The 13,823-nt window shown below is 40.4% G+C and overlaps 1 long non-coding RNA gene across 2 annotated transcripts; it reads right to left on the bottom strand.

Moving 5' to 3' along the window:
• Window positions 1-318: 318 nt before the first annotated feature.
• LOC121135852 lies at window positions 319-13,732 on the bottom strand. Of its 2 annotated transcripts, none has more exons than XR_005872975.1 (3): window positions 12,782-13,732; window positions 9,509-9,621; window positions 319-611 (listed from the first exon to the last, which is right to left on the bottom strand). It is a non-coding gene; the product is annotated as an uncharacterized LOC121135852 (long non-coding RNA). The 2 variants fall into 2 exon arrangements; XR_005872976.1 differs by having other exon boundaries at window positions 9,509-9,618.
• Between the last annotated feature and the right edge of the window lie 91 nt (window positions 13,733-13,823).

Below are 13,823 nucleotides of genomic sequence, written 5' to 3'. Positions count from 1 at the left end.
ATCTGGATTGGGGTATTACTCTTGGCAAAGGAACAGTTACAGTCATTTGAACTTCTCAATATTGTCATTTGGAGTGGATGGGGGAGATATAAGCATTTTGTATACTTACTTTGGTTTAAGAGACTGGTACCAAATAGCAAACAATAAAAATATTACATTTTAATTTTCTTTGATACTTGGCTGTTCAAAGAGGAGTTCAGTGAGATAACATAGATGATATTATAATATCATTTACCCAATAAACACAATGTATAATTCAACTAAACAATAAGCCTACTAGAATTTAAGGGCAATGAAGAAGTAAAAAAAATAAATATATTCATATTCTATATTGATTTATTTAACTCTTCATGCAAATACTAACTTGTGGACAAGCATAACATACAGTGAATATGCTGAAATCACAGTCTGTACAATACTCCAGCTGAAAATACAGTTTGAGGGGCTAGAGAAATGGCTCAGAAGTTAGGAGCATTTGCTCTTCTTGCAGAGAACCCAGTTCCCAGCATCCACACGGAGTGTCATCACAGTGAGGAAGTCTAGTTCTGGGGATTACACCCTCTCTGACATCCATGGACGTTGCAAAGATGTGGAATATGTGGTCAAAACCCCTATAAATATGAAAATAAATAAGAAATAAAATACTGCTTGAAATGCATTATATAAAAGTAGCTTTTTTTGTACTGAGGATTTAAAATTGGGTCTTGCTGATAACAGGCAAGGAGTCTGCCATTGAGCTGTGTCCCTGAACCTCCCTTCTGTTTCTTTCCTTCTTTGTCTTTTGTTTTGTTTTGTTTTGTTTGTGTTTTGTTTTGAAACTGGGTCTTACAGAGTCACCCAGACTGTCCTTGACTTCCTTGTGTTGCCTGGACTTGCCTGGAATTTGCATCTTCCCCTCAGCCTTCTGAATGCCTGTGCTACCCAACCTGGCCAGTTTTGTACTTTAAAGGCTTAAAAAGTGGAATATTCTAGAATTTTAATCTGGTTTGTGACATAGCACCCTGGTTTGTTTAGTAGGGAACTTAATAACACCTTAGCACCACTAATTAGGTTCTTTGGTAGCATAACCATGCATTCTTATTAAAACACATCTGTGTTTTTCTGTCATTGAAGAGCTAAAATTATATTGTAGCCTAATTTATCTTAGTCATTCCTTGACTGTATTTGAATAAATTGTTGTACATGTGTTTATTTATTATTTTAGAAAAATCTTTTCAGAATGTGATGTAGAATCCTGCAGTGCCACAGCATCCCCTAATTGATAGGACATGTATGGGTGCATCTAGAATCTGAATTGTTAACGCCTCCTGCTTTTGAAGACATTTAGATGTTTACTGTAGTTTAGTTGCATGTCACTACATATAGAACATAAGCACTTCCCAGATAACTAAGCACAGGACAGGCAATAAGTCAGTTAAATAGAAAAGAGAACCAACTAGATTCTTACAATTATTAGAGAACTAATTTTAAATGCAACACAAAGCCTCATTTTCTTTTCTTTCTTTTTTCTTTCTGCCTTTGAAAACATAACAGTTGTACTACTTATTGTTGAGTGAAGCCTTTTCCTTGCCAACTGCTTTGTTTTTTCCCCACCAGTTGCCTGGGCTCTGCCACATTGTAGTCCCCAAATAACACACAAGATGCTGTTTTACTTATGAAGCTGTTGGCCTTGCTTGTTTCTTACTGGCTAGCTCTGACGTAAGTATTTACTCTAAATTGTTAATCTAAGTATTTCTCTTACCGGAGATATGGGTGTGGACTTCTTACCCCTATGGCAGCTACATGATGATTCCCTATGTTTCTCCCTCCCAGAGTCCTCCTCGACTCCTAGTCCCACCTTCTTGCTTCCTATTGGCCAACAGTGATTTATTGACATATACACAGGACTTCCCCATCAACTTAGGGCACTCATTTTAAACTTAATAATGTCTTAAAAAGTAACTCACTCATTATGGCAGGACAGTAAGTACTAGCACTCAGTCTTTGCTCCTGGTAAGAACGTATCTCCTCCACCTCTACTCCGACTAGCCATACTGAGCTCTTTGTGATTTGCACGTCTTCACTGGTCCCAGGCTCTGCCCTTAGCTGATGTACCCTTAGCTTGGCCTCACTGCTCAGTGAAAACTACTGCCGAGCTTCCTCACACTTCCTCCAGCAGTCCTACCATCCGTACATGAATGTGGTCACTTTCCCCCTGTCACATCAGTCCTCCTATGCATACCGACAATCTCTAGTATTTCCACTTAACGATACCCCATTCCCATCTCCACCAAGTACTGCATGTTCTTTTATTCTTTTGCTCAGCAGTTTCCATTCACTTGCTCTTCTTGTTCTAACTTCATTTCTCCAATTAATCAATCAAACAACACACATTTGGTTTTATTTTCCTTTTCACTGACCAAAGTCACCAAGGTCAGAGTCACCAATTCCAATAGAAATCTCTCCATGTTTAACCTACTTGACCTTTCCACAGCATTGCTTGCGTTAGCAGCACTGTCCTGGAACTTTCCTTCACGTGTAAGTTCCTTGACTGTCACCTCAAACTCAGTCTCTGAATTGAGTTTTCCAAGTATTTCCCAGCAATTCATTTCACTTATAACTACCCACATCTTCTCCAGATCCTTTCTTGGCTACAGTATTTAGTAGCTTTCGAGGGTATGATGTATATCTGGTGAAATAAGTACAGTGTTTTTACAAGCTCTATAGTCTGTCCTGTTACTACTATACATACACACACGCATACAGATATACAGATATACATACTGTGTATATATATATATATATATATATACACTGTGAAATTGAATGACATCACAGTATCATCCAAGATAAGTTTAGATCCAATTGTGATTACCATTGTCTATAAAATTCATGAAACACACACACACACACATACAGACTTGTAGGAGAGTGGAGAGAAATCCCTTCATCTTTACTGAACAATTACTTAACTAAAAATAATCTATGAGTCCCTAACTCCTTTTATCTTGTTGGAATCTAACTGGAATTATATTATACAGTTCACAGGTTTTACTATGGAATCTACATATGCTTGTTGGATACATGAAATATGGCTAGCACAAATGCAGACTAAATTTGGGTTTATTTCATTTTGTTAGTTGCTAAAAAAAGAAATTAAGACTAGAGCAATTAATGTTTTCCTATAAACAACACTTTGTCACAACTACATGTCACTTTAATTATTAATAATATAATTTCAAGACAAAGATGTACCTTAAATGAACTTTTTGCAGATAATAAAAGAGAACATAAAAGACATTAACAATGTTTTCATGGGTTACATATTAAAATATTTTGATATAAGAGATTAAATAGAATATAATACAGAGACATATTTAAGGTATTTAATTTTAGCTTACCTAATGTGAAGATGAGATTTTATTAGGTAAATGGTTTATGTTTTGTTTTATTGGATTGTTCTTCAATATATAGATATATTTACATTCATACATTTAAAATGAATATTCTTTTTAATGAACTATTTATTTGATTTAGAGGTAATGCAAAAATCATCTTTTGAAGACAATAATAGAGATATATTTAGCCTTTTGGAATGATTGCTTAGTACCTAGCTCTGTGGAACAGTAAATTATTTATTAGTTAAAGTCAAATGAGTACTTTATTTTTCACATTTATATACAATGTTGGGAAACAGAATTTAAAGGACACATTTACCATTGAAGGATGGTTATAAAAACCAAATTTCTTCTGTGCTAACTGGCCAAGAAGTTGAGGGACCCAGGAGAAATTTTTTGGCAAATCATTTGTGTAGAATATAAAACTTTTTATTCATATAGAATGAATAAATCATTATATGGAGTATATAACAATAATTTCTAACAATTGCACAATTGTTATAATACTAAGATTTATACTTAATTTTGTGAATACATTACTATGATAATACGGCTTTTTAAAGAAGACTTTAAAAAAAACATGTAGACAAGAGCAATGTTATTCTTTAAAAAAATAAGTAAATGCAAGCCCATGGATATAAGCGACTGCAATCTATGGCCTACTGCTGTCATTTGCGCCTGTCTCTGAGAAGATACCCGAAGTGCAACTTTAGAAGACAAAGGCATAAAGACAGGTTCCCTTCCACCGACTTCCTGAGGAAGTGCATGTCACGTTTAAGCTCGTGTCACCCATTTGGATCCCTCAGGAGTTTGCAAAGATGTGGAATGGAATACTTCTCAGAACAATTCAAGAAGACTGTGAGCTGGGGGTCAGAAGCCACCATAGTGTCCCTCCAAAGCCATCATACCCTCGTGTTAGAGAGAGTGAATGGAGCAGGACTGCCTTGGCCATATGCTTTGATACACCATATGCTCAGCAGTTCAATACTGTACAGGCAACATACTGTCAAACACTGAAATTTTTGTCTCTCAGGCTACTGTTACCTTTCTACACTGCGAAACTTCATGTTTAATGTGAAGAAAATCGCAGTTATGGAAAAGGAAGTACTTTTGGCACATCAAATTTTAAGTTAGCATACAAAGTGATGGGTTTCATTAAGGAACTTTCATACATATGTGTCATTGTATTTTGTTTTTATTTATCTGCCTGTATTATTATTGAGAGAGAAAAATAAGCATTTAAAATCCCCACAAAACCATCCTTTAGATTTTGCATCAACTATTTCATAGAAATCCAGTCATAGTATATGAGAACTGTGCCCAAAGACAAGGTTACCTGAAACCCAGTAACAGGACAGATAGACTCAATGACTCACAGTCTGTTTTTAGGGACTTAGAGGGTGAGACACAATTTGAAAAGTATGGATTGTAGCTCCTTGAAGGATGGTAAAGGGCATTCTATACTAAGCTAGAAAACTCATCTAAGGACTCTATATTAACATGCAATATCACTTAAGAAAGAGTTCAGTTGACACTGGCTTTGCACACCAGTCAGCTGACTATCATATTGGCTTTGTTTCCTCAAGGGGGTTTGGTTCTATGCTGGACAAAACGGTGATTAACTTCGTGCTGCTGCTGCTGTCAGATCAAGCTGGATGCTGTGATGCTCTGTGCCTTACAAGTGAAGTAACAGGACTGTTTTACTCGGGGCACTAGGTGAGCACTCAGTCCAGCATTACAGTGTTACTATAATTTCACCAATGTATACGCATAGTGAGAACTCTCCGGTGCCAGTGCCCACACTCAGAGAGGAACCCTTTACATAAGCACTTAGCAAGCTCACTGAGAAGGCACTCTGAACTCTCTGGGGCGTCACTCACAAGCTCTGTCCTCTTTTTATGTCTTTGCCACTGCTGATTATATAACCAAGGTCATGCCAATTAATTTTTCTAAAAGTCAGTTTCCTCATGTTGAATATGGAGGCAATAAATGCCACATTGTTTACTTCACAGGAGTGTCGTGGGAACCAAATGAGGCAGAACATATAAATGTATCTTGGGGATGGAGGTAGTGCAGGAGGGAGAGAGAGAGAGAGAGAGAGAGAGAGAGAGAGAGAGAGAGAGAGAGAGAGAGAGAGAGAGAGATTGATTTTCTGAAGGCTGAGAACAATTTTAACAATAATAACTCTCATAAGCCCTCATTTTTGCTACTGTTTCTCATATTAGAAATCTCATGACTTCAAGCAATAGCAATCAACCTAAATTAGCTGAAGGGAACAAAAGGTGGACAGAGGATAGTGTGGTGAGGACACGGAACTATTTCCTGGTATCTAAAACCAGGGACACATCAAGTTCTCAGGAAAGAACTGGGTCCAATTGCTTCTCCTTTTATCTCCTCTGTTTGTTCTCTGTCTGAAGCATTAAAAAAACAACTAAAGTCAGATTTCTTTTGCCTGTTCATAAACGAAATGGTGCTGCTTCCCAGGGATCCACAGATTGTGTTTTGCAGATGCAGTCATGTAAAGATCTTCGTTTGGTCTCTCATTTTCAAACACAGATTCTAAGAGAATCTAGTATGCTAGACTGGGAATGGACAAGGTTAAGAGAAATGAAACAACAGTGAGATAATGGCTGTTGTTTTCCACGAAGAGCCCCTCCAACCCCGTGCCACTGAAAATGGAGTGTTGACTATGACCCCTCTCTGCATCCAGTATCTCTGTAACTTTCAACAGCTCTTTCCCATGTGAGTGAAAGGAAAAGTAAAGTAACTATGTTAACAGATAAAAACAGGATTTCTCTGACGGACAGAGCCATTTTTTTTTGAGAGGGGAAATAAGATACTTTGACAAAGGATCTGAAAGACAGGTGAAAACTTGAGGGCATCTATACCAGTGGAGTTACAAGAACAAAAGAAGCTCAAGATTCTCTGTTGCAGAAAACTAAAGGCATTGCACTTCTTCCTGAGGGGACTGGGGAGCATGAACAAGGAATGGATGGGGTTGGAAGGCAAAGAAAGACCTCAAAGTGCTGGGCATGGAATCTGCTTGGAGTAGAGAGAACAGACAGATCCCCCTAGGATATAAATCTTGTTTATCAACACTCCCTACAAGTTTTAGTTATTTATTTAAAAGATTTTTGCTTTTAAGTGTGTCTCTGTGTGGGCATGCACAAGCATACTTACACGTGTGCATGTAACTTTGGGTTCCTAAGGAGACCAGAGCTATCAGCTCTCTGTGGAGTTGGAACTCCAGGTCATTGTGAACCATGCCATGAGGTGCTGGGTTTCTTTAAGAACAGTGCACTTTTAGCTTCTGAGCCACTCTTCTGCTGCACCCACAGTTTCCAGAAGAGAATATATCTGTTAAATCATTTTCTTTTCTCTACAATTTGTTTTCTCTGTAGACATTATCCACATGAGGACAGTGTGTGTGTGTGTGTGTGTGTGTGTGTGTGTGTGTGTGCGTGCGTGTATGTGTGCATGAGTATGTATGTCTCTGTAAACATATATGTGATGGCCAAATCTCCTTGAGACAGACAGAATTTTTGCTCAAGCAGAAGCAGAGGCAGAGTCTATCCCACTCAGAATACCCAGAGAAGGCAGGCAGAAGTTGACTTGGAGCTGTAGACATTTCATTTCTATATTCCACCCAAGGGCTTAGCAAGTAATTACAACTCATCCAGTTACCTATTGACAGATGATGAAACCACTGACAATCATTTACCCAAAGTCTGAGATAGTAGGTCTCAGCATAGGTTCAATAATGCATTCCTATGATTAAGGCTTTCAGTGCTTTTCATGAAATCACTGAAGTTATATTTAATTGACACCCTCCAGACCCCCATTTTGTTTATATTTGTTAAATCTCTGGAATAGGTAACTGTCCTTTGCTTTGGAGAAAGATTGTTTTAAAAAATGGAACACTGAATAGAAATGTAGGACCATTTAGTCACATTACTGATGAAAGTAAATTAGAAATAGTGTGCCCTTCAGCTTAGGCTTGTGACAAACATTGTAACAGAGGAAGCCTTGGAGCCCAAACTCCTACCCAGGTATGTCAAAAAGACGAGAAACCCAGACCCAGGATAGCCAAAACAACCCTGTTAACAAGGCAGTGTCTGAAGGCATCACCATCCCTGACTTCAAGCTGTATTAAAGAGCTATAATCCTGAAAACAGCTTGGTATTGGCACAAAAATAGACAGACCAATGGAATTGAATTGAACACCCCGATATTAACCCATACATATGAACACCTGATCTTTGACAAAGAAGCAAAAATTATACAATGGAAAAAAAGAAAGCATCTTCAACAAATGGTGCTGGCATAACTGAAGACTGACATGTAGAAGACTACAGATAGATCCATGTTTATCGCCATGTACAAAACTTAAGTCCAAATGGATCAAATACCTCAACATAAATCCAGCAACACTGAACCTGTTAGAAGAGAAAGTGGGAGGTACCCTTGAACCAATTGGTACAGGAGACTGCTTCTTGAACATAACTCCAGTAGCACAGACACTGAGATCGACAATTAACAAATAGGATCTCCTGAAACTGAGAAGCTTCTGTAAGGCAATGGACACAGTCAGCAAGACAAAAAGGCAACATACAGATTGGGAAAAGATATTTACTAAACCCACACCTTACAGAAGGTTGATCTCCAAAATTTACAAAGAACTCAAGAAGCAAGTCCCCAAAACACCAAAGGATCCAATTAAAAAGTGGGGTGCAGAACTAAATAGAGAATTCTCAATAGAGGAGGCTAAAATGGTTGAGAGGCACTTAAGAAAGTGCTCAACATCCCTAGCCATCTGAGAAATGCAAATCAAAACAACTCTGAGATATCATTTTACTCCTGTCAGAATGGCTAAAATCAAAAACACCAACAACAGTTTATGCTGGAGAGGATGTGGAGAAAGGGGAACACCTCTCCACTGCTGGTAGGAGTGCCAACTCGTACAGCCACTTTGAAAATCAGTATGGAGATTCCTCAGGAAAATGGGAATCAGTCTACCACAAGACCCAGCAATTCTGCTCTTAGGCATAGACCCAAAAGATGCACATTCATACAACAAGGACATCTGTTTCACTATGTTTATAACAGCATTATTTGTAATAGCCAGAACCTGCAAGCAACCTAGATGCCCCTCAACTGAAGAGTAGATACAGAAAATGTGGTACATTTACACAATGGAGTACTATTCAGCAGAAAAAAAAAACAATGGAATCTTGAAATTTGCAGGCAAACAGATGGCACTAGAAGAAACCATTCTGAGTGTGGTGACCAGTCACAAAAAGGCAAACATGGTATGTGCTCACTCATATGTAGGTTTTAGACATGAATCAGGAGAGTGCCAGCATACAATCCCACTTCCAGAGAGTCTGGAAAACAGAACCTTTATCCAGTGACTGATGGAAGCAGAGGCAGACACCCACAGCTAAACACTGAACTGAACTCCTGGAATCCAGTGACAGAAAGGGAGGACTGATGAGCAAAGGGGTCAAGACTGGGCTGGTTTAACCCACAGAAACCATTGACCTGAACAAGGTGGAGCTTTTGGACCCCAGACTGATGGCTGGGAGGTCAGCATGTGACTGACCCAGACCCCTTGAATGTGGGTGTCAAGGAGGAGGCCTAGGCAATCTATGGGGCCTTGGATAGTAGATCAGTGTTTATCCCTGGCATACAAATGGACTTTGACTCCTCATCAATGAGGGATGCTCTCTCAGCCTGAACTCTTGGGTGGAGGGCCTAGGCCCTGCCCTGGATGAAATGACAGACTCTGGATATCCTCCATGGCGGGCCTCACCCTCCCTGGGGATCAGAGTGGGGATTGGGTGAAGGGCTGGGGGGCCTGGTAGAATGGGTGGGGAGGGAGGACAAGGAGATGAAGCTGGGGTTGACATGTGAAGCAAGCTTGTTTTTAACTTAAATAAAAAAAAAAAGAAGAGAATCCGACATAGATGTCTCAGTTGGATCTGTCCACCCTGTGAAACACAGAAGAGCTTATGTCTTAGAGTTGTAGAATAAAATGTCTTCACCCTTCATTCCACATATAGCCTAAAACACCCCATATGTGGCCCAATAGGGTGTTGATATTCAACAAATGTTTCTAAGTTCCTTAATACCTGTGTGGGGAGCAATGTTGCGACCATCAATAAGTAGGACAGAATAGCTCTGGGTGCTCATGGCATCCTTTGGACTGGGTGTGTCCTTTATCAGTCCTTCTGTCGCAGTCCTGCTGAGAAGAACAAGAGACACACATGTCAGCCTCACAGCTCAGCAGAGTCCTGCAGTGAAAGGAACACAGCTGAGCCAGCAGGAAGCCCAAACGGAGGGGGAGGTGTCACCGGAGCTATTTAAAAATCCAATGTAGTAAACAAACAGACTCCCATACACCCAGGCCAGGTAGCTCTTCTCGAGAAACTCGCCTTTGCAATGAGCTTGGCCAAAGGCAGGCTCGATCCTTTATTAGACTTTTGACATTTGGTGAAGTCAAACAAACAGTGGAACACAGAAACTCATGTTTGAAAATCACCCACTGGAAAAAAAAAAAAGAAAATGTGAATGATACTCACACACACATACGGTCTTATTGTCAACAAACGACAAGCAGATAATTCACCCTGAATTTGGCTATCACGTAATTTGTCCTCTTTAGATCTTATCCACAACTCTTAATCGGAGGTCCTCAGGGTCCTTAGCTATTCCTTCCATCTTCGAATCTTTCTCTAATTTGGTTTTAGTCTAATCCCAGTAACTGCACTGCAATTATGAGCATAAGACGGGACAATTTTTCACATCGTTTTATTCAATCATCACAGTCCTTCTGAGATGTACTGTTTTAAAGAAGAAGCGCTCATAGCTGTTAGAATGGATGGAAAACAGCCTTAGGAGGAAACTGGACCTCTTAGAAAAGCCTCCTCAGGCCAGGGTCTGCCTCTGCCTGCCTTGCAGACCTTGGCCTTCTTACTTTTTACTCTTCCACTCCAGTCCATCTAACGTGGAGGATCCTTGACTTAGCCAGCCTCAGCTCTTGTCTATTGGCTTGGCGTTCCGGTAAACAGAATCTTTCCACAAAAATCTAGTTCCTTCTTGTTATCTGGTTTGTAGCTCTTCTTCTTCTTTTTTTTTCTGTATTGTTTTGGAGGTTGTCCTGGAACTCTCTCTGTAGACCAGGTTGGCCTCGAACTCACACAGATCCACCCGCCTCTGCCTCCCGAGTGCTGGGATTAAAGGCGTGCGCCACAAATGCCTGGCTAGGTTTGTAGCTCTTGTGTATCACAATTCCCTGAATGCTTGGCTGAAAGTTCTAAATGCCCTCCTTGACTAACGCCTTGAATGACTCTTGAGGTTCCTCACTCAGGTCAGCTTTCCAGAGAGTGTGATTGGCTCACAGCTCTACCCACCATAGCTTTGTAAGTAGTCATGTTCTCACTTACTCTCTGGACTCTTGCTAACCAGTCAACCTCAGCCTGGTGGTGATACCAAATGCTAGCCTTTTCCCCTTTTCTGCCTAAGGCAGGATTCTTTAATGAGCAATATCCACACAGAATGTAGTGAGTAGAAGTCCCTTGGGCCTTCCTTCTCCTTTCTCCGTGTTTCTGGGCCACTCTCCTTGGAGACCTCTCACAGTCTGAATTCAGTTTCTTACTACAGCTTTTCCATTGCAGGCTTGGTCACCAAACAGGAAATGAAAGAGACAACGTTTCTTCCCTTTTGAATGCATATTCAGCGAGGGAGGAGATAGGCGATAAGCAATCACAAGAGTGTGCACCACACGATAAGAGTTATAATGAGATTATAGTGCATAGTAAAGGAATAGAGGGCGATGGCTGCCTGGACCGAGATAATTCCCCATCTGATAAGGTGACATTTGAACAGAGATTTGAATGAAATAAGAGAGTGAGTCAAACAACTTTCTGACTAAATAATGTTCTCGTTAGGTAGGAGGGACGTGCAAAGGTTCAGTGAAGGGACTGCATTTGGAAAGTTCAAGCAATTGCCTAGAGGTCAATGAGGCTGAACTCTGGAGAGAAATGGGGAGAAAGGTACATAAAAGCATGGCTGGAAGGAGTGGACAGGGTACATCAAGTGAAACCTTGTAAGGCATTTAAGACATCTTGATGGAAAGTTCTCCAGGTTGGAAAGTGAATGGCTAACACTGACATTTTAAAAGGTTGACTCTTGTTACTGGGAGCATCATTATCCATTGAGGTCTTGAATTGGGGTACATTGCTATAGAGGTATTGTTCTGGGAATATTTGAGAGTAGAGTTTATAGAATTTATTTATTTTTGACAGTTTAAACTTATCGGCCTTGGGGAAAAGTTGTTAGTGTTTTCCTTCAGTGAAACTTGTTTTTAGCCTGTACATACAATAAACAAGTAAAGGTCAGAGTGAGCTGGATTTAACTGTTGAACACAATGGCAGAGTTTCCTTCTATTTTTTTTTAGGGGTGGGGTTTATCTACAAAGGAATGAGTCTCCTGACAGAAAACAGAATTTAAATTGAGTAGGGAGAGAAATTAATCCAAGGCAAGACAGGAGGGCAAGAAAGTGCCATATAGTCAGTCAATGGATGGAGGATTTCTGCTGGGCTGAAAAATTGTTGGTGACTAAGTCCTAGAAGTGAAATGAAAAGATCACAGTTGCAATCAGCATATAGGGAAGCCAGGCTCTTCCTTTCATACCGGAGTTGGTTCCTGCCCTGCCTGTGCAAGCAGGGATGAATGAAAGTACACATTCCCAAGTCCACATCTCCAAGTACTCCCCACATGCCTACCACATTCTGGGGATGAAATTCCCGTACCTCCTCATTCAGCTGCCACTGTCCCTCACTACTTCATCCTGCATGGTGTAAGACTTCTTGGCCTAGAACTTTATCAAAATGCTTTTGTGTATTTGCCAACCATCTCTACTATTGAAATGGCAGCTCATGGAAATCCACAATAATTGGAACCTTGCAGATACCCTAACTGAAATTTGTGCTCACATACAACGATATTACAGGTAGAGGAGCCTAAAACTTCTAAAGGCATTCATGCAGTTGAGGACAGAACGCTGAACTGCCCCAAGAATACCTGGTTCCTGGCGTACAGCCTATTCTCCCACCCCGCTTTGGTAGCGTTCTTTCTTTACGTATATCCCAGGCGACATTTTAAAAATGACATACTATGCCTCCTTAATTTGTTTTTTAGAAACCTCTCCCTCCTTCACCTATGCCTTCTGGGTTTCACCAAAGACCTCAAAAATCACTAGCGTCATCAGGAAATTAGAGCTCCCCAAGTTATTCTGATATTTCTGAGTCCCTTAGGATGTCTTTAACATCCATGTACACTCGTGAGTTAGTGTGCTGCTTGATGATGCTGTCTCATGTCCCCCATAACCTCCTCTTACGTACCTCATTGGTTGTGGCTCCTGTCTGTGAAGCTTCCCAGGAGAGACTGACCATCATTAAAACGAATGTACCCACACCCAGAGTGCTGCTTGTAGATAATTTTGGTGCCTCCATGCTGGGATAGCTAAGGGGTAGAGAAAAAAAACAGCATCTGATTTCATTATCATAGTGTTGTAACTCTTAAAATGGAAAAGCACTGTGAATGGTGCCATCTACAGCGGGCAGGACTTCCAACCTCAACTAATCCACTTAACCCACCACAGACATGTCCAACAGTCCATCTCTTAGGCAACTCTAGGTGGTGGTTCTCCACCTTTCTAATGCTGTGACCCTTTAATACAGTTCTTCATGTTGTGGTGACCCCCAACCATAAAAGTGTTCTGTTATTACTTCATAACTGTAATTTTGCTTCTGTTATGGATCATAATATAAACATCTGATTGGGCTCAGGACCCACAAATTGAGAATCCCTCACTGGTCTAGGTTTTTGTTAAGTTGACCATTAACTCTATCTATCACATCTTCTGTGTCAACTCAACAGCCCCCGCCCCAGTCTTTGCTTAGAAACTCGAATGATCCATCACTAAGGAAAATGGTTTCATTTTCGGACTTGTAAATCTCTAACTGGAAGAAGGTTCTAGGCTCCCTCACTTATTCCTAATATTTCTAGTGAGTCTCCAAACCAAACTCTTCTGATTTATTAAGCAGAAACTCAGTCAGTACAGTTTAAGGGATGGGGCTCACTGGCTGCCTCTGTTAACACTGTAACCAATGACAAACATCATTCTTCAGCTCTTACTCCTCTCTGGTTCACACCCCATCCCCACATATATCTTGACTCCATCTTCTCTGTGTTCTTCCTCCACACACTAATCCATTCAATCCTCAAAGCAACATTGTGAATTTAGTGAGTAGGGAAAGTGATAGTGCCAGAAACAGAGCATTGTAATCTCTCTCTCTCTCTCTCTCTCTCTCTCTCTCTCTCTCTCTCTCTCTCTCTCTCTCTCTCTCTCTCTCTCTCTCTCTCTCTCCCTCCCTCCCTCCC

The sequence above is a fragment of the Mesocricetus auratus genome, unplaced genomic scaffold (genome assembly GCF_017639785.1).
Source record: "Mesocricetus auratus isolate SY011 unplaced genomic scaffold, BCM_Maur_2.0 Super-Scaffold_100043, whole genome shotgun sequence".
Lineage (NCBI taxonomy): Eukaryota > Metazoa > Chordata > Mammalia > Rodentia > Cricetidae > Mesocricetus > Mesocricetus auratus.
Note: the sequence above shows the minus strand (reverse complement) of the source record. Positions and strands in the feature narration are given on the sequence as shown.